Source organism: Lepidochelys kempii, chromosome 7 (assembly GCF_965140265.1).
Source record: "Lepidochelys kempii isolate rLepKem1 chromosome 7, rLepKem1.hap2, whole genome shotgun sequence".
In the NCBI taxonomy this organism is placed as follows: domain Eukaryota; kingdom Metazoa; phylum Chordata; order Testudines; family Cheloniidae; genus Lepidochelys; species Lepidochelys kempii.
Genome location: NC_133262.1, coordinates 75,785,698 through 75,807,939, shown reverse-complemented (window position 1 = coordinate 75,807,939; position 22,242 = coordinate 75,785,698). Strand labels below are relative to the sequence as shown.

Below are 22,242 nucleotides of genomic sequence, written 5' to 3'. Positions count from 1 at the left end.
CTTAACATCCTCAGGGGTGAGACCTGGTTTCTTGTGACTGTCTGAAAACCTCCGGTACTGACATTGTTGAGAGGTCCAAGGACCTTAAGAGGGCAAGACCGCAAATAGGACCACGACATACAGATCAAAAATCTCCTAATCAGCATCGACCCCCTCATTGACTTAGTGTACATTGGCACCAACTAAATCCTCAGCACTGATTAAGTCCTGCGTGCAGATGAAGCCCGCAGCACTGACGCAGCTCTCAGTGCCATCTACTGGTCTTTTTCGGAAGGCACTCTAACATCGCCACTGTTGCTAACCACTAGGTCTGCACCGATACACACGCAACCATTGGTACCGATGATGCTCCTGCTGGTATTGCAAGAGTTCTGCTATCCAAGAGACCTGATTGTCTCTGACACTCCAGAATCGCTGATCCTCCATACTGAGCTCCCAAAGGTCCATATCTCTACCCCACAGACACATTGTGTCACATACTGCTCTCCTTCACCATCGAGGACTACTCCACCTTTCTCCGGCGAGGAGGAAGAGGAGGTGTATTCCATCATGCCTTACACCCCATGATGATCTCAAAGGGCTCCACACAGAGAATCATACCACCTCCCTTGATACTCAGGGACCAAAAGTGACCCAGGTCCTTGGTACAGACACCTCTGGATGTAGCCTTCTCCAGTAATCCATCAGTTTGGTGACCGCTTGACCCCATTCTACCCATCATAGTGACAAATCACCTCGGACAAGTGGGTCTCTGAAATTGTCAGCAAGGGATATTCTATACCGTTCCTCTCTCTTCCATGCCCCCTTCCCTCCCCACCCCTGTCCCTTTTCAGGGATCCTTCTGTATAAGAAGAAATAAACTACTTTCTGTGACAGGAAGTCATAGCACTGGTCCATTTCAACACAGAGGGAAAGATTTTTATTCCCACTATTTTCTGATCCACAAGAAATCTGGTGGGTGGAGACCTATCTTAGACTTGAGAAACTCAACAAGTTCATCAAACTACAGCACTTCAAGATGGTCACACTATCAACAATAATCCCAGCACTGGAACAGGGGGACTGGTTCTTGGCCCTTGACCTCCAAGACGCGTACTTCCATATCGCCATACACCCTTCCCACAGGCAATTCCTCAGATTTGTCCTGGGGTCTGACCACTATCAATACAAGTTAGTACCCACTGGCATCGCTACAGCACCCACAGGAACACATATCTAAAAGAATCTCATTTACTGCACAGTAACCTTCTCTTTCTGTTTTGTTGCTGTTTGGTTTGCACTACAGTTTTGACTGACTTTTTTTTTTTCTCGTGTCTTTTGGGTGTGTGCTGAAAATGTTTTCCACCCTGGGTGGCAAAACACCTAGGACCGGCCCTATTTGTATCGCATTATTAATGCAAACTAGCCCTAAAATTGGCACAACCATACTATAAGGGTGATTCTCTTGTGGGGTATTGCCAAGGGACTCTTACCACTGCTGCTGGTGGGCCTGGTTAGGGGAGGTGGGATGTGGCCTGGATGTACCATTGTGATTCTGAGCTGCATTTTCAGCTCCTTGAAGTTGTTTGGAGCCAGCATAAATTAAAATCACTGCCCCAGCAGAGAACTAGAGCATACACAAACACCCCTGACCTGGCTCTGGGAAAATCAGACAGTTCTTAGGATCTGGCTCTATGCATTAAAAGGGCTTTATTACTGTATTAGTATTATAGGTTTGAACTGACAGGAGGATACACTTTTAGTCTATATTTTGCCTTACAGTTTGCATAAGCATCTCATCTAACCTTCTTTTCAGTACCTACTAGGGCTGTTGATTAATCGCAGTTAACTCACACGATTAACTCAAAAAATTAATCATGATAAATTGCACTGTTAAACAATAGCATACCAGTTGAACTTTATTAAATATTTTTGGATGTTTTTCTACATTATTCAAATATATTAATTTCAATTACAACACAGAATACAAAGTGTACAGTGCTCACTTTATATTATTATTTTTATTACAAATATTTGCACTGTAAAAATGATAAACAAAAGAAATAGTATTTTCCAGTTCACCTTGTACAGGTACTGTAGTACAATCTCTTTATCATGAAAGGGCAACTTACAAATGTAGATTTTTTTTTTTGTTACATAACTGCACTCAAAAGCCTACAAGTCCACTCAGTTCTACTTCTTGTTCAGCCAATCACTCAGACAAACAAGTTTGTTTACATTTATGGGAGATAATGCTGCCCATTTCTTATTTACAATGTCACCGGAAAGTGAGAACAGGCATTCACATGGGACTTTTCTAGCCGGCATCGCAAGGTATTTACATACCTGATATGCCAAACATTCATATGCCCCTTCATGCTTCAGCCACCATTCCAGAGGACATTTTTTCATGCTGATGACGCTCGTTAAAAAAATAATGTGTTAATTAAATTTGTAACTGAACTCCTTGGGGGAGAATTGTATGTCTCCAGCTGTTTTACCCGCATTCTGACATATATTCATGTTACAGTAGTCTCGGATGATGACTCAGCACATATTGTTCATTTTAAGAACATTTTCATTGCAGATTTGACAAAACGCAAAGAAGGTACCAATGTGAGATTTCTAAAGATAGCTACAGCACTCGACCCAAGGTTTAAGAATCTGAAGTGCCTTCCAAAATCTGAGAGGGACGAGGTGTGGAGTATGCTTTCAGAAGTCTTAAAAGAGCAACGCTCCAATGCAGAAACTACAGAACCTGAACCACCAAAAAAGAACCCAGAGGGACAAAGGATTTCTGCCTTATGCAAAAGATATATAAGTGGGTGGAACAGAAATAAGGGGGCAGCCATCATGAGAAATCCCCTAGCTACCACGTGAGCTGGAATAAGGGCTATACTGGGGAAAGGATTGTGACCAGGCTAGGAAGGCTTCCAGTTTGTGAAAGAAACTTACTGAAACATCTCTGAGGGTGAGATTTTATCTGTATTCAGTTTTATTACTGTACTAAACTTAGACTTGCGTGTTTTATTTTATTTTGCTTGGTAATTCACTTTGTTCTGTCTGTTACTACTTGGAACCACTTAAATCCTACTTTCTGTATTTAATAAAATCATTTTTTACTTATTAATTAATCCAGAGTATGTATTAATATCTGGGGTGGGGGGCAGCTGTGCATATCTCTCTATCAGTGTTATAGAGGGTGAACAATTTATGAGTTTACCCTGTATAAGCTTTATACAGGGTAAAATGGATTTATTTGGGGTTTGGACCCCATTGGGAGTTGGGCATCTGAGTGTTAAAGACAGGAACACTTCTTAAGTTGCTTAATTAAGCCTACAGCTTTGGGGCATGTGATTCAGACCCTGGGTCTGTGTTGGAGCAGACTGGTGTGTCTGGCTCAGCAAGACAGGGTGCTGGAGTCCCAAATTGGCAGGGAAAGCAGGGGCAGAAGTAATCACAAGGCGGTTTCTGTGATCCAACCCGTCACAGTACAATCTGCAATAATCAAGAATCTTGGTTTGTTACGCACTGGTTCATCCAGAATCTGATGGAAGTGGGAATTGCAGCACAGTGGAATGCCCAGGAAATGTGGCTCCCACTTCCACAGAAGATAGATCTGTCACAACTAGAGCCATTTTCCATGGACCTTTGTCCCATGTATATTTCCTCCAAGGCTTTGAAAGCACAGCTATGTTTTCTTCTTTGCGGCTAGTGGCAGGCCTCCTGCTAACTGAATGTGTATGATATACCACTCCCTGCAGCAGAACTAATTTATGCTTAAATTGTGCAGTATAATTTATGTTTTCTAGAGACCGGAACATGGCATGTAGATTGAGTGTTCCTTGGCTATTCATAGCAGTGACCATGCCAAACATGCTTTTGTACCATATAATAGTTTCATGCACAACTGCTGTAGAGGAGCTTGTGGTGGCTGTGCAGTAGAAGTTGATGTTACTACATAACTCGGGGTCGGCAACCTTCGGCACATGGCCCATCAGGGTAATCCACTGGCTGGCTGCAAGACCTTGTCTTGACATTGACCATTTGCAGGCATGGCCCCGCGCAGCTCCCAGTGGCTGCGGTTCGCTGTTCCCAGCCAATGGGAGCTGCGGGAAGTGACGGGCCTTTTCCTTCCTTGTTTCTTGCTGTTCCCTCTTTTCTTTCAGACTGTTCCTCTCACAAATTTGGATTATTGTCATAGACCTTGTAGCCATTTAAGAATAACTAGACAGCAAGGGCAAGATTATATAGCCCTTACTCACCCATTGGAGTCAAAGGGACTATTCACATAAATAAGTGCTCAACAGCCTGAGAAAGGGTTCCACAACTTAGCCCCAACACTTGAAACGTGTTGTTACTTATGTGTTTATTAGAGGTCCCAGAAAAAATTATTTAAATTGAATAGACACTTCTTGTTCCAAAAGAACATTTATATATAAGGTTAACGTTGTACAAAAAAAATACAGAAACATTTATTTTCAAAATTTCTGCTATACAAAACCTAATGGTACAACATAATAAATTAAGCTTGCTGTGAAAAATTACAGATATCTTTCCATTTAATAACTGATGCTCTAGGGTAGATTCAATGGTGGCCATGCAGTTACACCAATAATCTATTTCAATGCTTTTATGATGAATCTTAGATTAATCTCACTCTTCCTCATTTCATTTCACAAAAACTATAAAGAAGACATATGGTTGTATTTTAAAATGTTATTACAGAAAGGGGGCTGATTAAAAATAAGAGCAGCCTAAAACGTCCTGTTTTCGATTATTGCTGTTACTCTCACTATAAATGTTCATCTAGTGTTGCTGAGTTATGATGTTCCTCATTTAATATGCTAATTATATGCTAATATTTCCATCAGTTTTGGTCAGAAATTGCCTTTCAGGTGCATTTCAGAAGTTGAAATAAATAATGTTTCACATGCTGGGAGAGATCTCTGTGCTGTATAAAGCTGCACACCATTGATTATAAAATAACTTCACTCGACTTAATAATTAAAGAAAAAAGCCTGACTACCTTGGCTAGATATTGGGGAGCTACACAGGGATTAGAAATCCTATTCCCCACAATGCTGCCCTGCAGAGGAGATTTGCTTCATGGCTACCAGTCCAATTTGATGGGTGAAGTAGTCTTTTGGTCCCCAGCCAACCATCACATCAGATACTCTGGTCCTAGACCTCCCCAAAACTCCTAGCATGACAACATATGTTAAGCCCTCTGGAGCTGTGAATTCCACACACCCTCCCATAATCTCCACATATCCTACTCTCTTGGGCAAGTGGGAAAGAGAGGGGGAAGAATATTTGCCCATAAATGCAGAAAGCTACACTAGTGCTGCTTATTTTTCACATTACAAATTAAGTTCTTATCCAGGCGGGAAGACTCTGGAATGACTGGTCAACTAGTGAAACTGTGAGATCACAAGAGTCATGAAAGTGAAAACTGAAGAACTGGGCAGAGAGAGGATTTTTCATGAGACTGTTTAAAATTTTATTTTATTGGTTTTTGTTAAAATTACAGAGAGGGGGAACCTTTGTTAAGTATTCAACAGATTTGCCCTTTGTGGGATTATTGCTCACAGTACACATCCTTGAGACCACCCAGAAGTTCTCCAACAAAACAAAGGAAGAGCAGATTTGACATTATTGATCTTTCTAATGCTAAAAAAAAAAAGAAAAAAAAAGGAAAATATATCTTCCGAGAATGACTTTTAGCAATTTAAAAGGTAAATTAAAACGTACTCATAGAATTATGAAATGTCTAATAAACATACAAGAAATCAATTTACCATCAAATATGCCACTAATTCATATTTAAATAACAAAGAATTAATTAAAACATCATCATCTTCATTTAGGTGAGCTTCCTTTTAGCATAAATGTGTTAATAATATTACTTTAGCTTCATTATAAATAGAAAACATATTTTTAAATTGTTCATTTGCTTCAATTTTTCTAAAACAGCAAAAAAGCTTCAAAACCTAATGACATGAATTCAGGAAGAAAGGCCAAAAATTTCTTCTATAAATTCAAGTAGTTCTATTAGTAACAGGGAAAATAAAATCTTTTTATCTAAACATTATGTTATCCTTCTTTCTTCCCATTATGTTCATAATACTATGTTCCTGATCTCAAGGCCAGGCTAGAGTCACTATAAATATTCTATCTGATGTAGATGAAGCACATTGATTTAAGTGGGGAAGATTTGAATAGCGTACCTCTAAAGAGCTGCCACAGTCGATGTGGGTTTGAGGATGAGCTCTTCTCACTCCTTAGAAAATGCCTCATGTAGCCAGCATAATATATAGCCTGTGACAGCTACAATCCTATCACTTGCCTTGTCATGGTGATGGTGTTCTTAATTGAATGTGAGAGTGGAAAAGGTGAGTGTCTGGCGCCTTATAACCAGCTTGCTCTGGGCAGAAGTGCCTCATTAGCCATGGTAGGCAGCTCACCAAGAAGGGACTCCGATTTCAAACCAAGAACATCAGGCCTGGCCAAATGGTTTGCAAAAATTGTGCCAATCACACATGCTCCATGGGTCTTCGTCTTTAGGGAGTATATCAGTAGAATGTCAGGATGTCTCCTGGAAACGGAGCACAAGTTCGTTGCCTGATGGCTGTGGAAAATGGAAAAAGGCTACTGCATTCTGGGTGCATAGCTGGTTAAACAAGCAGGCCCAAGCACCATGTTTGGCTTCCCTGAATGTGGGAACAACAACAGGGAAATCAAAAAAAGTAGCTGAGAAGCTGAAGAGAAGTGCAATGTTTTGTCGAGCGGAACAATGAGAAGCCAGTAAAAATAGATGGTATAGAATTTAAGTCTGTGCATTAAATTAGGGCTGTCAAACGATTAAAAAATTAATACTGATTAATTGCGTGATTAATCACACTGTTAAACAATAATAGAATACCATTTATTTAAATATTTGTGGATGTTTTCTACATTTTCAAATATATTAATTTAAATTACACCATGAAATACAAAGTGTACAGTGCTCACTTTATTTTTTATTATAAATATTTGCACTGTAAAAAACAAAAGAAAAAGTATTTTTCAGTTCACCTAATACAAGTACTGTAGTGCAATCACTTTATCATGAAAGTTGAACTTACAGATGTAGAATTATGTACAAAAAATAACTGCATTCAAAAATAAATCAATGTAAAACTTTAGCATCTACTAGTCCGCTCAGTCCTATTTCTTGTTAAACCAATCGCTTAGACAAACAAGTTTGTTTACATATGAAGCAGATCATGCTGCCTGCTTCTTGTTACGTCACCTGAAAGTGAGAACAGGCATTCACATGGCACTGTTGCAGCCAGCATCGCAAGATTTATACGCCAGATGCGCTAAAGATTCATGTCTCTTCATGCTTAATCCACCATTCCAGAGGACATGCGTCCAGGCCGATGACAGGTTCTGCTCGATAACAATCCAAAGCAGTGTGAACTGATGCATGTTCATTTTCATAATCTGAGTCAGATGACACTAGCAGAAGGTTGATTTTCTTTTTTGGTGGTTTGGGTTCTGTAGTTTCTGCATTGGAGTGTTGCTCTTTTAAGACTTTTGAAAGCATGCTCCACACCTCATCCCTCTCAGATTTTGAAAGGCACTTCAGATTCTTAAACCTTGGGTCGAGTTAGAAATCTCACATTGGTACCTTCTTTGCGTTTTTCAAATCTGCAGTGAAAGTGTTCTTAAAATGAACAACATGTGCTGAATCATCATCAGAGACTACTATATCATGAAATATATAGATGAATGCAGAATGCAGAATGCAGGTAAAACAGAGCCGGAGACATACAGTTCTCCTCCAAGAAGTTCAGTCACAAATTTAATTAACGCATTATTTTTTTAATGAGCATCATCAGCATGGAAGCATGTCCTCTGAAATGGCGGCCGAAGCATGAAGGGGCATATGAACATTTGCATATCTGGCAAATGTAACTACCTTGCAATGCTGGCTACAAAAGTGCCAGGCGAATGTCTGTTCTCACTTTCTGATGACATTGTAAATAAGAAGTGTGCAACATTATCTCCTGTAAATGTAAATAAACTTGTTTTTCTTAGTGACTGGCTGAAGAAGTAGGACTGAGTGGACTTGTAAGCTCTAAAATTGTACATTGTTTTGTTTTTGAATGCAGTTATGTAACAAATCTACATTTGTAAGTTGCATTTTCATTGTAAAGAGATTGCACTACAGTACTTGTATGAGGTGAACTGAAAAATACTATTTCTTTTATCATTTTTACAGTCCAAATATTTGTAATAAAAAATATAAAGTGAGCAGTGTACACTTTGTATTCTGTGTTTTAACTGAAATCAATATATTTGAAAACGAGAAAAACATCCAAAATATTTAATAAATTTCAATTGGTATTCTATTGTTTAACAGTGCGATTGAAACTGCGATTAAAACTACGATTAATTTTTTTGAGTTAATTGCGTGAGTTAACTGCCACTAATTGACAGCCCTAATTTGAATACTTTTATTCAGTGTTGAGTCATGGGAACGTGAATGTGGATGTTAGGAGCAAATGAAGAGTGCTTGGTGTAAACAGAGGAGTTGATGAGAATTTTATACAATATGTCACATAAACCAAAGAGCAAAGTGTAGAAGTTCATGATTAGGCCAGCCATGACATACGGGTCAGAATGCTGGCCAATGAGGAAGACAGAAGAACAACTACTTCCACTACCAAAATGAGAATGTGCAGGTGGATGCTGGGTAAGACAAAAACTGACATACTATGCAGTGAAACAGTATGACCCATGATGGAGGCAGGTCCCATCATGGGAAAGCTCAGGGAGTATCTGCTGAGATGGCTGGGTCATGTGAGATAACGAGATGTGAGATATGTTGGCCACAGAGTACAAGAGCTAGTAGTCAGAGAACAAAGAGCATGACGAAGACCTAGACAAAGGTGGTTCAAGAAGCTGAAGGAAGATATGAAGAAGGTTGGTTTCAGCTTAGATGTACTTGACAAAAATGCTTGGAGATGAGGAACAAGAACTGCCAAACTGGATTGATGGGACAAGGCGAAGGAAAAAGAGATTTTTAGAATATGTAACAAAGGGTCAAATTTTGTAAGGGAATTCAATAAAGAGAAAATTCTTACAGACACTGCCAAAGGTTTTGGAATAACTAATTTTTTTGTACCCCCAAATTTTCCATACACACAATTTTCTGATGTACCAAAACATTATTTTTCATTAACCTTGCTAGAGATTTAGAGCTTTTACCCTACTGAAGTCAATGGCATCTTTTACATTGACTCCAGTAGCCTTTGAACCAGGCTCTTAGTACTCCCATTTTGCACTTGTGCTTCATTATGTCTTCTCTTAGAATTTTCCCATTTTTTCTATAGTTAAGGTTCTTTGATCCAGATCTTAAATATTTGATGAAACTGGACCTAATTTTGATTTAAAAAAATCAAATTAAGACTACAGAATTTGAATAGTTTCTAGTTAAACTTTTGAAGTGATTTATTTTGTTTAGGGGTTGATCTGTGAATAGCTAATTGAACTACTTCAACAGCAGTGGAGCCCCTATGGGAAATTGGGAGAAGACAACAAATCTGCTCCTCATATAACCAACGTGCTTTATACTGCAGTATTTGACTTTGTTTGGTCCAAGAAAGAGCAGCAGTGGGAAGGAGACATGGATTTTAACTGAATACTCTTTGTTTCTGCACACCTGCAGGGAGCATAGCAGGACACTCAGCTAGAAGGACCCAGAAACACTACTGGTGACTGGGATATAGTTATTTTATAGATCAGCAAAGTCCAGAGTGTATAGCCAGTCAACTACTTTTAGAAGAGATCTCAACTCAGGTTGAGATCCAGAATGGGCCAGAATCTTCCTGTCTTTTTGATTTTCAGGAAGTGCATGGCATAAAACTTTTAGAAGAGATCTCAACTCAGGTTGAGATCCAGAATGGGTCAGAATCTTCCTGTCTTTTTGATTTTCAGGAAGTGCATGGCATAAAACACTGTCTCTCTTTCATAAAGTAGTGGCCCACGCTCTCTCTGTGTGGAGGGATGATACAGTATGCTTTAGTGGGGACAGTAAGGCTGCTTTATTGAACATATTAGGGGAAACCTAAGTTTATTCTGATGCAGGTAGTAGGTTTGCTGAGTCCTTATGCTTTTGGTGGTTGAAGCTGATTCAAAGGAAGAACGGTCTTGTGGGTAAGGCAATGGGCTGGGAGTCAGGAAATCTGGAATTATTTCCTGGATTTGCTATCTTTGTGACTTTGCTAAATGACAATCTCTCTTGCTTCATTTTTCCCATTTACACCATGGGGATAATCATGCTTCTGAGATGTTATGAGGTTAAATGTATTAATAGATCAGAGGCACTCAAACTATGCCAATAAGTGGTATAGAAGTGCTTCAAGTGGGTTTATTTTTTTGAAGGACTCTGGGCTGGCCTCATACCAGAATTACTGGCATTTTCAGGATTGTTTTCAGGAGAACCTGGAGTCATAGGTGCTGGAAGTAGGAGTGCCGCCACACCCCCTGGCTTGAAGTGGTTTCCTTATATACAGGGTTTACAGTTTGATTCAATGGCTCTCAGCACCGCCACTGTAAAAATAGTTCCAGCATCCCTAGCTGGAGGCATTCCCAATAGCTGGACTGACAGCTGCAAACAGCTCTGACATCCTTGTGCAGTGTGCCCCACTTCCAGGCAGAGATTGCAGGAACTATGCTCATCAATTATAAGCATGCTTTTCTTCTCCATGGACACGCCTCAAAGCTTCTGAGTGGTCTTTCTTCTTCTCAAGGGAATGAGGAATCTGGCATGCAGAAAAATAAGATACTAAGAATGAGACACTTTGGTACTCCAAAACCACAAATAAAACTGAAGCAATGCAGATAAACAAATCACAGAAGCACTGAAATACACATACTGATGGCAAAAGCCAATCACTGAGGTATAGGTGCTGAATCACAGGCCTGAACTGAGGTAAACACAATTAAGAAGAGCAAAGAAGGGAGCTGGCTAGAAGTGGCAAGGGCAGGGCAGCCAAAGCAGGCTTGGCACTAAAACCGATGAAAAGCTGGCACAGCAATGGGAGAGCCAAGAAACTGACCAGACGGCTGCATGGGCGAGCACCGGTGTGCCACCCCAGCTGTCCAACTCTCTGCTCTAGGCAGGGCGTGGCGCCCCGCCAGGGGATCAGCATGGCGGGGCCCTGCCTGTACCAGGTACACGTGCTGAGAGGAGCTTAAGAGCACCATCTCCTACGAGCCCCCCACACGTACACACTGGGCCTCCTCATCCCGCACCCGGAGGACGCCAGGCAGGGTGGCCCGGCGCGGGAGCTGGGGAGAGTCTTCTGAACGGCCGTCGCCCCCCGCCCCCCCCGAACCATCCGGATGCGGGGGTCGGGTGTGTCAGATGCAGACCGCCCCAGCCCCCACGGGGAGGCCCGGCGTGGCCACACGCTCCTTCTCCCAGCGCAGGTTTGAGCCAGGGCGGGCGGGAAAAGCCGTTGAGAGAAATCGAACAGGAAAGACAGCGGCGCCCGCGCGCGCCCACGGGGCGAGGAAGGAGACGGAGTAGGACGGGCGCGCGCACGCCGCTTTCGGCAGCGGCTGCGCGTGCGCCGTAGCAGGCGCTTACCTCATTGTCAGCTGTCAGCCCCGGCCGCGGAGCGGGCCTGATTTCCGGGGGAGGGGCCAGAGCGCGAAGGACACTGCCCGGGTGTGCGCGGAGCCCGGCCCATCCCACCCCTTAGCTGCCAGGCGCTGCCGGCATTCATCCGAGACGGCGGGACGCGGAGCCCGGGCCCCGCAGGAGGAGACCGCACAGACCCCGACCCCATCCCTGTGGTGAGTGCGGCGGCGGCGGCGGCGAGTGCAGCAAGACCCCTCCCCCCTACGCCGGGAGTACCGGGGGGCTGGACCCCTCCCCTGGGCTGTGGGGTTGGAGGTCCCTTCCCCACCCCTTGGCCGGGCGTCTTGCTGTCGATGCAGCCCTCCCATCTCGTGGTGCCTGGGTGGGTTGGGGCTTGGCTGTGATTTGCTGGCTGTGCCGGGGATGCTGCAGCATCACCAGGCTCCTAGGCCAAGGGGATGTGTCATGAAAAACATGAGCCGCCTGGGGAGGAGGGAGGCTCTCTCTGCATGATACGCTAATAGCAGGGCGCAGCCTTAACCTTTTATCTTGTCTGAATGTCACTTGCAGCAGCTGATGGCTTCGCAGCGTTGACTGCTGTGCTCCCTGTGCCAGAGGTGTGGCCATCGTGGGCCGCAGGGCTCTACACCAGGGTCGCCATGCCCGTGTGGGGCATTCTTTGGGGGCAACTGTAGCAGGATGATGAGTTAAAAGTAGCCTTGAGTGGTACACCGCTGCAATCACCTCTTCTCTATTTTAAACATGGCTTTTTCCTGTTGCTAACACCCACAGAAACAATAGAGGAAACCGCTAGTTAAGGCCCTGCTGAAGGAAAAGAATCTGTGCAAAGTGTGAGTCTGTGAGTTTGCCTGTGAGGAGCCCTTTGTAGGGTTGGGGTCTAACATGGGAAATGCACATGCCTGAAGTAAACAACCTGAAAAAATAGATAATCTTTTTCTCTGTCTTTCAGTTTTACTCTAGGGGTTGTTTGTAACAATAACAGGAAAATGGTTTTTGGAAAGAAATAAATTCACATTCCATTAATGAGGATAAGACCTTGCCTGTATCACCCATTGCCTTTTGTAACTTCATATTCAATCAAATGTACTTTAATGTGCCAATGCACTTAGGCAACATCAAACCCTAACCTTGACTTGGAGCAGCTCAAGCTCTGTCTTCAAACTGAGGGCTTGTCTAAACTACAAAATTAGGTTGACCTTCAGGTTCTGTGGTAATTAAAACAGCCATTCTATCCACATTACCCTCCTTCTGCTGGTAGTGTGCGTCCTTACCAGGAGCACTTGCACTGACTGAAGTGAGGCATTGTGAGGTACTGACAGCTGGAGTCTGGGGCACTGACCGCTCCAGCTGTGTGCTAGGCAGGGGCTCAATTTGACATCAGGGAACCTACCTGCAGTGAAATTGACATTCCTGTCAGTTTCACAGCTGCTGCTATTTCACATTTCTTCTCTGATTCCTGCTTGAACTAAAAGCAGCTGTGAAACTGACATTCTTGTCAGTTTCACCACAGGTAGACTCAGGGCTGTGAAATCCAGTCCTGTGCTGGGCTAATAGCTTGGGCTGTCAGATTTACAGCAGGGAGTGGGGGGCACTCCCACTGGGAGCCTTGCTGCTTGTCTGATTGCCTGGAGACCTGCTGCAGCCTCATGGGGAGAAGGAGAGTCCAGCTGCCTCCCAGTGAGGGATTTGGTGGGGGAAGGAGAGCCCAGCCTGGGCGATGACTGGGCTTGGGTGGTTCTTCTGCCCCCACCAATTCCTCACCATGAGTTGGCGGCAGGGCTCCGGACTGCCAGCAGGTGCTGTGAGTAATGCTGTGTCTACACAGACACACTTACCCTAATTACACTGACCTAAGTGCTATGCCTTTTGCAGAGGTGGAGTTATTAGGTCAATGTATGGGGCAGCTTACATCGGTGGGAACAGCATTCTAGTGTAGACACTGACATAGTTAGGTCACTGAAAGCTGCCTTATGTTGACCTTATGTTGACCTGGTCCGTAGCGTAGACCAGGCCAAAGATTGCAGAACTGAACGGGAACAATGCTGTGGCAGCATACTAGTGTCCAACACAGACATGAGGTAAAGAGGGGAAGACTAAAACATCATGACAGATACGTGGGCCAGTACTTGAGGTAACCACTTGCCTACACCACTCTGTAAAATTTATATTTAACACTTAACAAACAACATTTTCTCATCTCTTCCCATAATGAGAGAACTAAAAATATTTTACTCGTTGTCTACAATGGGTAAAAAACCCCAAAAACCTGTCAGTGGGCAAGTAGAATATTAGAAGGTTGCTCGTCATAGAAAAGGGAGTGAAACTTAGACTTCTAGACTTCGAAGCTGCAATTTGTTTATTTTGTAAAAGTTTTTTTTTGTTTTTTCGAAAACAAAAGCTGAATTCAGTGGTTAATTCACCAGCTTCAATTTGTCGGGAGTTGAAAAGAGTGCATTTGATGTATGGCTTATTGTTTAACTTGGCCTCAAGCGTGTTTTTGTGGGAAGACTCCTGTTGAAGCCGTTGAATCTCCATGCAATCATAGAGGTCCACTTGCATGGGTCAGCTTGTTGGATTGGTGCCTTAGCTCTTACCACGTATTTGCATGTTGTGTGTGAGCCTGGAGTGGTAAAATGCTGCTGCTGCTACTACTACTAATTCTGGTGCAACATGTAAGCTTTTATTCTGGTGCATTTTTATAGCACCAAAACCCAATACAAACCATGGAAATGTTTGTAAATTCCAATAGAAACAGTTTTTAAAAAACATTCTTCTCTAGTACTTTCCATTCCAAAGTTCAGCATTATGGTAGTGTTTAGGAACCAAAAAGTTACTTTTATAAACAAAAATGAAACTAATAAACTCTTGAAATTGAAAGGTTTCAGAATAGCAGCCGTGTTAGTCTGTATCTGCAAAAAGACCAGGAGTACTTGTGGCACCTTAGAGACTAACAAATTTATTTGAGCATAAGCTTTCGCTGTAGCCCATGAAAGCTTATGCTTAAATAAATTTTAGTTTCTAAGGTGCCACAAGTACTAGTGGTCTTTTTGAATTTGAAAGAAATTCAAAATGTAGACAAACAGCATACATAGTGTAATGGATTCTGTGAAGGTAGAATTGATATATTTTAAACATTGGCTAAATATTGCAAAAGTGAGTGTCTAAAGTTAGGCACCTAGATATGGATATGTCTGGTTATTATTAATGTAAAGAATTTAAAAACATTATTATGCTCTTTTTATCCTTTGCTCTGTCAGAGCAGATAATGAAAATTGGTTAGTCTATTTTATTTTGTTCATAGTCAGTTTCATTATTAGGTTCCTACTGTTTTGGCTGCAATCATTGTAGGGTATTGTTTTGTAAATACAAATGAAAAACTACTTTGAACAAATAATGGGAATATTTTTACTTTGGAAATTTTCTATTTTTAGTCTTTATTAAACCTTGATTTTTTTAAAAAAAGAAACTCTAAATATTTATCTAAGGAGTTAGTAATGTAGTTACCATGTTTTCTCCCCCAGAAACATGACCTCAATCTGGTCAAATCACGCTTGAGTAACTTTATGTTTAGTCCCACTAAGTGTAATGGGACTACACACGTGTGTAAGTGTTTCTAAGAATGGGGCCTAGTATTTTCAAATCTGACTCTATCCCTTTTAAATGATTAAGATACTAGGAATTTGCCACTGACAGTGAAGAGGTAGCAGAGCTTCTGTAGAACTAGAAGCATCTTGCAAAAATCATGTCTAAATAATAAAAAAATCTTGTTTGCATAAGATAGCTAGAGTTCATATCTCTGGAAATGATAACCTTAATTTTATTCAGTGGATACATTTATTGCATATGCTACTGTGATACTGTCAATATGCTGAAGTGTAATCAACAGGGCTGTCTTTTTAACAAGAGAAAGGTATCCATGTTAGGTTTACATTGGGTGACTCCTTGCCAAAAAGGATGGTAAGGATATCAAATATCTAGTGGTGCTTTCTGTAATTAGGAGGCTAAAATGCATAATTTATTTTATTTCAATTCAAATAATAAAAAGATGCCTATCCAAAGCACTCTGGGCTGAATATGAGGACAGTATAATATGTGAGAAAACAGAATGAGGGATCAGTTTCTTGAATAAACTTTGGTAACTGGTAAATTTGTCATTAAAACATGTAAAGCATCTAACATGTTCATATATGAAAGCCCCTCTTCAATATATAGTATCTGAAAATAATTGGTATAGAAAATAAAACAGTTTGGTATAGCTGATTCTCCTTAAATTAAAGTAAAATTTGAATTACAACTTAATCTTATTTTTAAAAAAGTAATACAATGGCTGACACCTGGTGTAAATTTTGCCAACACTGGTTAAAGTTACACATAGGTTGTCTGTGAAAGAATAGTATCTTGTTACATTCCAGCTGTGGGTCTGTGAAGAGGATGTTTGTCTTTTGTGGCTTCATTTTCAGCAGCCAGTCATTAAATGACTTTTACAAGTATAGAAATCTATATGTTTTGAACTATGTATAGTAGTAACCTTTTTCAATTTACATACTACTGTTAGCTTCCAAAGTAGGTTGAAACACATCTTTCGTTTTTCTATTGCAATTTTGCATAGTTTAGGTTGGAGTAGATGCACTCAAAAAAAGTATCCTGAATCAGAGGACAAAAATCTATACATATTTAGGGAATAATCTAGTTGTAAATATGGTTCAAATATAATTTGTACACAAGTAGAGCTATATGTGTGTGTATTTTAAATCTTGTGTATACTATTTTTGTTTTGAGTTCCTTCTGTTGAGGCACACTTTTACCTTGTTACTTAATCTGAGAGATTAAATGTGCTGAGCATTTAAGAGAAATTTTTGTTAAAACCAGTGTAGACAGCAGGAGATGGATCCTACAATAAGACTAAGTATATGGTAATTTTCTATTAATTATCACATCTTTGCCCTGAAGGTAATATCTGGCACCTGATTCATTTTTATAGTCTGTGTTATCACAACATTGTGTAATCTGGTATGACTGTGTGATGTTGTACAGTCTGAGTCAAACGCATACAGGAGAACCTCAGAGTTACAAACACCTTGTGAATGGAGGTTGCTCTTAACTCTAAAATGTTTAACTCTGAACAAAACGTTACGGTTGTTCTTTCAAAAGTTTACAGCTGAACACTGACTTAATACAGCTTTGAAACTTTACTATGCAGAAGAAAAATGCTGCTTTCCCTTTATTTTTTTTAGTAGTTTGTTTAACACAGTTCTGTACTGTTTTTGGGTCTCTGCTGCTGCCTGATTGTGTACTTCTGGTTCAAAATGAGGGTGTGGTTGACTGGTGTGTGCATAACTCTGAAGTTCTACTGTATTTGTCTTCATAGGACATAGGATGCTAACTGGCTAATAGTTAACTTTTTATTTTATTGTATGTCAGTATTTGTCTCTTAGTAACTATATTCTTACGCTTAAATTGGACATCTGTTGCTCAAACTTAATTTGGAAAATAAGTCCTGATACTGGATACAAATTACAAACCTCTGGGTACTTTCAATGTCATTGGTATTCCAAGCATCTGGTGAATCAATATGCATATCACTGCTGAGCTTTTAATTTTTTTTTTTTAATTCAGTAGTCAAAGCAGGACAAACTCTTTGTAATAATCTGAAGTCTAGTGTCTGGTGCTATCTAAGTTACTGTTCTCAGACAGACTTTCTGATATTTTTATTGGGCTATACCTTTCTGCAATGGTGGAATATCCTGAATCCTCTTCAACTTTTTTCTTTAAATTTACCACCATGAAGGCAGTCTGAATTTTTTGTTTATATCATTTTATAAGACAAATCAACACATGGCTTTTGAGTGGGAATTGATGCTGACAAGTTTCTTATAGTTAGTTAATAGAAAATGTGCCTGACAGTAGAGTACAGTGTTTTTTTTTCCTCACAAATCTTGTGTAATGTGAGTTGATTTTGGCAATGTCAATTACTTGATGCTAAGTCCACTTTTTAATACGACAATGTTCAATTCAACATCTTGAATTAAACTTGTTAGCTTTAGCCTCTTCTTTTAATTTTAATCCACTGTTCTATTATAGTGATGAAAAGCTTAAGGTGAACATGTGAATATATGAAAGGAAATAGAATATGTAGAAAAGTGAAACACAAGGCACTCAATATTTAAGGTTAATCCAGTTAGCCATTAAGATGCTTGGAAAATTATCAAAAAGAATTGCCTAATCTTATGAAGCTTGCAGAGTGGCTATATGCGGTGCCTGCTTATCTTGTTGCATGTCTTTTGAAAAACTTTGTAAATGAGTGGATCTAGTCAAAATAAAATACAAGAAAATATTGGTTATTTCTTGTTCACACACAGTATTCCCGTTCCACACATTTTGTGTCTGCTATGGCAGGCTAGAAGGGAGGACCTCACTTGTGAGTCAGGAGAAATACTTGGTTTCAGCCCCTTCTTTTGCGAGAACACAGTTTAATTCTGCCTCTGCTGGTCTGCAAATTTCCTGCTCTCTCAGTGAGCACAGAAATACTTTAAACTTATTTCACTTTTGGCTCTCTTCCCTGTCTTTCCTTCCTAAGAAATTTTGTCCACTGGTCCAGTGGGAGGTTATAAATTTTTATATTTTCCTATTTTCCTATTGTGTACAACCAGTTAGGACTTGGTGGGGTCTCTGCTATCTGTGTGAAGTAACTCAACATTGCCATAGTCTCCCAAAATGGTGGATTTGTACATTTTATATAAAGACATGACAGATTGACTGGTCACAGCAATATTTGTATTCTCACAGTTCTTCTGTGTTAGAAATGCAAAATGGAGTCTTGTCTTGGCAGTCATACTTTGCCCAATATCTTTGTGACATGAAATTAATTCTGGAAGTGCCATCTTTGGCAGCAGTCCATTCATGTATGACCATCCTGATGATACTTCAGATTATATAAACCTATTTGTCTCCTGGGATGACTCTGGCTTAAATCAGATCTGCTGGTGAGGACTTAATTCTTGGGGTGTGATTTTGGTAAAGTAAGGCTGGCTATGGTTGTACAAGATTTCCCTTTACTTGCATAAATATGGAACAAAGTTTACCTGTAAATAGGCAGCTCCTGCAAGGCGTCTATTAGCGAGTGTATGTGTAGGTCTCGCATTGTGAAGGAACTCCACAGATCCTCCCTTGGCTTACTTGTGCGTCATTCCTAGTGATCAACTTTGATCATAGAAATTAATGCTCAGTTTCCTGCATGTGCAGGGAATTTCTTCTAACCCCATACCTGTTAATTTCAGGTTTGATATCCATTTTCAATGGACTGTCTTACTAAAAGATATTGCTTTCCTTATACCTGACACATTCAGTGATTAAACTTCTTGGATTAGCATTCATTGCCTTATGTCTCATGACACATAGTTGTGGTCACACATCTGTATGTTACTGCGCTGAGAATAATGTTCAGTTAGCTCACTGAATCTTAACGAAGCCCAACTATTGACTTATCCTAGAATCCGCATCTGGAACAGGCTTCATCTGTAGGAACATCCTAACTTTGTCTATTTAGATATGGCTGAATCTCTTTCAGAATTCTTATGAATTCTGGTTATGCTTACCTACCATAATCATTAGGTTGCTTACCAGCTCAAAATATAGTAACATAGGAGTAATCTGATGTTTAATTAAAGCATTATTATGTGGATTCATGCATCCGATACCATCCTTAGGTTTTTTTAGTTAATGTTCTCACTGAGACCAGACTCTCTCATTTTACAACTTGGTTAAAAAGCAGTTCTAGACTGAAAGATGACTGTAGATCTTAAAACACTTGGAGATCCACAATCAATCTCATTAGAGCCTTATCAGCGTGCCCACTTTTCAATTAAAATGTCATTTCTAGCTGTCGTCTTTGCATACATAACCTGGATTTTGAAGCAAGCTGATCTTGTTTTGTGCATGTCCATCATTTAATAAAGATTTTGCTGGCTGAACTTGGGTATCCGTGATCACTGAACAATCTTGTTGACTTCAGTGGGCTTGTAGAAGTATAACTGACTGGAATTTAGAAAACAATTTTGGTGATACAAAGTAGCAATGGAATTCTCTCAGGCATTGCAGCGTGAACAGGAATACAACAGTAAACTTGCTTAATCTCACAGGTGGCACCAAATACACATTAGAAGCAGAGCTATTGTGCTTTTTATTATAGTTGTTCTTCACAAACATACTTTAAGGCTGGTGTGATGCCTTCATAACAAGTAGGCCTTCCATGGACTAGCTTCTAGCAATATGAACACTGATTAAGTCCATTATTTGGTTGTGAGAAACCTGTGCTTGATAGTTATTTTATTGTGATCCTTGTAGAGCTTATTGTTAGGAACTTCCTCAAAATCTTGAAGAGTAGGAATGTATTAATAGTAGATCTTGAGGAAAAGAAATAACATATTTGTCCTTTTTTTTTTTTAAGGTATGAAATTTTAATATTCTCATTCATGCACTCACCTTTCTTGTAGAGTAGGATTCATGCTGACTCTTGTAAATATTTTTCCTGCTCTCAAAGGTAGTAGCAGCGAAAGGGACTATTATATTTGCCCTTGTGTTTTGGAAGTGGAATGTAAAAGAGGAACATCTTTCAAAACCTCATTGCTTTGGGAGCCCCCATTTGGGTCTTGTGAAAATTATTGCAGGTAATTTTTCTTAGTGATGGTCAGAATAGTAGGTAGGAAAGACTTGGGGTGGAGTATGGTATCTTTATTTAAACAAACAAAGAGAAACAAAAATCCACAAGTGGAGATATTTAGGATTTGTTACAGAAGTCTTCCAACTTCTTGGAGATCTTTTAAATATATTTCTGTTTAACATTTCCAGACTGTTGGTTGTGTTGCTGACTAATAAACATATTATTTCTCAACTTTGATGTTTTTAAACCTGGGCTCCATTTGCTAATACCAAAATATGTTGTATTCTGCAAATCAATAGTTAAAATAGGTGAACAGAAACACTATTCTGAATGTTTCCTTGATTTTTTTTAAATGTAAAAAAAAAAACAATATTTGAAGCAAACATAACCAATCTTCAATAAAAGTTTATCTTTAATGAGACTAGGCAATGTCATTTCTTTATCTGGCGGAGGAGAGTCAGAGATGAATGTACAAAGTTCATGTCGTTCAGTCTCAAATTACCATCTTCTTGTGTTAGTGCTGCACAGTGAACTCCAAAGCTGTTTTTACAGGCTTTTTTTCTTTCTCTTAGCTGTGAAACATATTACTATATCCTGACTTCCGTTGAAAATTTCAATCCCCATTCACTTCTTGAATGTATCATTTGTAATCCTCTGTTGGAAAGGCGGCTTGTTGGATGCACCGTCATACCTAAATTCCCTAGTCTTATACAATTCAATTATTTATGGCTCTCAACTTTTTATGCATATATAAAAAGCATTCTGGCTCTGAGAACATAATGCTGCTGTATCAGTCCTGAAAAGAGAGGAGAATGGGAAGAGTCAAAAGAAGGATGTGCTATTCTCCTCTCCCCACACACACTTGTTCCAGCAATACCCTGAGATAATTTTTTCATAACCTGTTTGTTACGATGACCAAAAGTCCATGGTCAGTTCTGATCTTAGCTTCTTGCATATTGCTGCCATTATCTCCAGATTTCCCCCCCCCCCCCCCGCATTTAGAAAAAAATCTATATACTCTGGCAGCATCTTTAGGCTGTTTATTGAATTGCTGACTAAGCTTATGCACAGCTGCTGAGCCAGGGACTCTTTAGTTTATGAAGTATTAAAAATACTGTTTCACTTAAAATATGACTTACAAAAATGAACTTGTTAACCTTTTCCATGATTGTTAATGAATGAATAGTATGTACGGTAGGACAGTTAAAGCTTGAGTACATTAAAATACAGAATTTATGTACTTTTAATGTGACCTACATTTTATCATCTGGGTCGTGGTAACTGGAAACTACAGTAAAAGACATGGCTTGAGATTAGTTTAACTGTTTGTCCTTCATTTCCATGATGGAGGCAGCAGAAACAGTAACAGGACACCTACTCTGACCATCAGTATTCCATATCTATTATTTATTGTTTGTAATGCTAATTTGAACAGTTATTATGGTAATCCTGTCTTCCTGAGCCATCTATTCTGTAAATACAAGATGAAGGTGATGTGAACCCCAGACTTCGACATCATTGTGATGGTCTTAATTTGTTAATAAGTAACTTTAAATAAGCTTTTCATTGTTGTACTGTTCCTGTTGCCTACATCTACATCTTGTCACAATCTTTTAAACAAACTTCAAGTCTGTGATCTTTCTCAGGACTGAGAGTCACCCTGTTACCTCCTGTCTCCAATGAGAGGGAGTCTCTCTTGTGGTAGCTGCGTGTCAGCTTTTTGGCACCTGTCAGCCCTTCAGCCAGTCAGGCATTCTCCTGTGGACATATGCCAGCCCTTCCTTCTCCAGGCAGTTTAGCAATAGATGCGCCTCAATCCCCAAATCTCTTTGATCATTCCCCTGGGATGTCCATCCCGTGACACTAACTACTCACAGAATTTCCAGATCCTCTGCACCCAAAGGTGTACCATACCCTAATTTACCAGTTTTACCTTAAACTACTG

General features: G+C 40.1%; 1 protein-coding gene across 5 annotated transcripts in view; it reads left to right on the top strand.

Moving 5' to 3' along the window:
* Window positions 1-11,416: 11,416 nt before the first annotated feature.
* Window positions 11,417-22,242, top strand: part of CCSER2 (coiled-coil serine rich protein 2) — a 137,798-nt gene continuing 126,972 nt past the window's right edge. Inside the window, exons 1-2 of one of the 5 annotated variants that reach the window (XM_073353361.1) lie at window positions 11,419-11,832; window positions 12,188-12,468. The gene's annotated coding sequence lies outside the window, so the exon portion shown is untranslated. Of the gene's footprint in view, window positions 11,833-12,187; window positions 12,469-22,242 lie in introns of all 5 variants that reach the window. The other 4 variants (XM_073353365.1, XM_073353363.1, XM_073353364.1 and 1 more) reach the window with 4 other exon arrangements.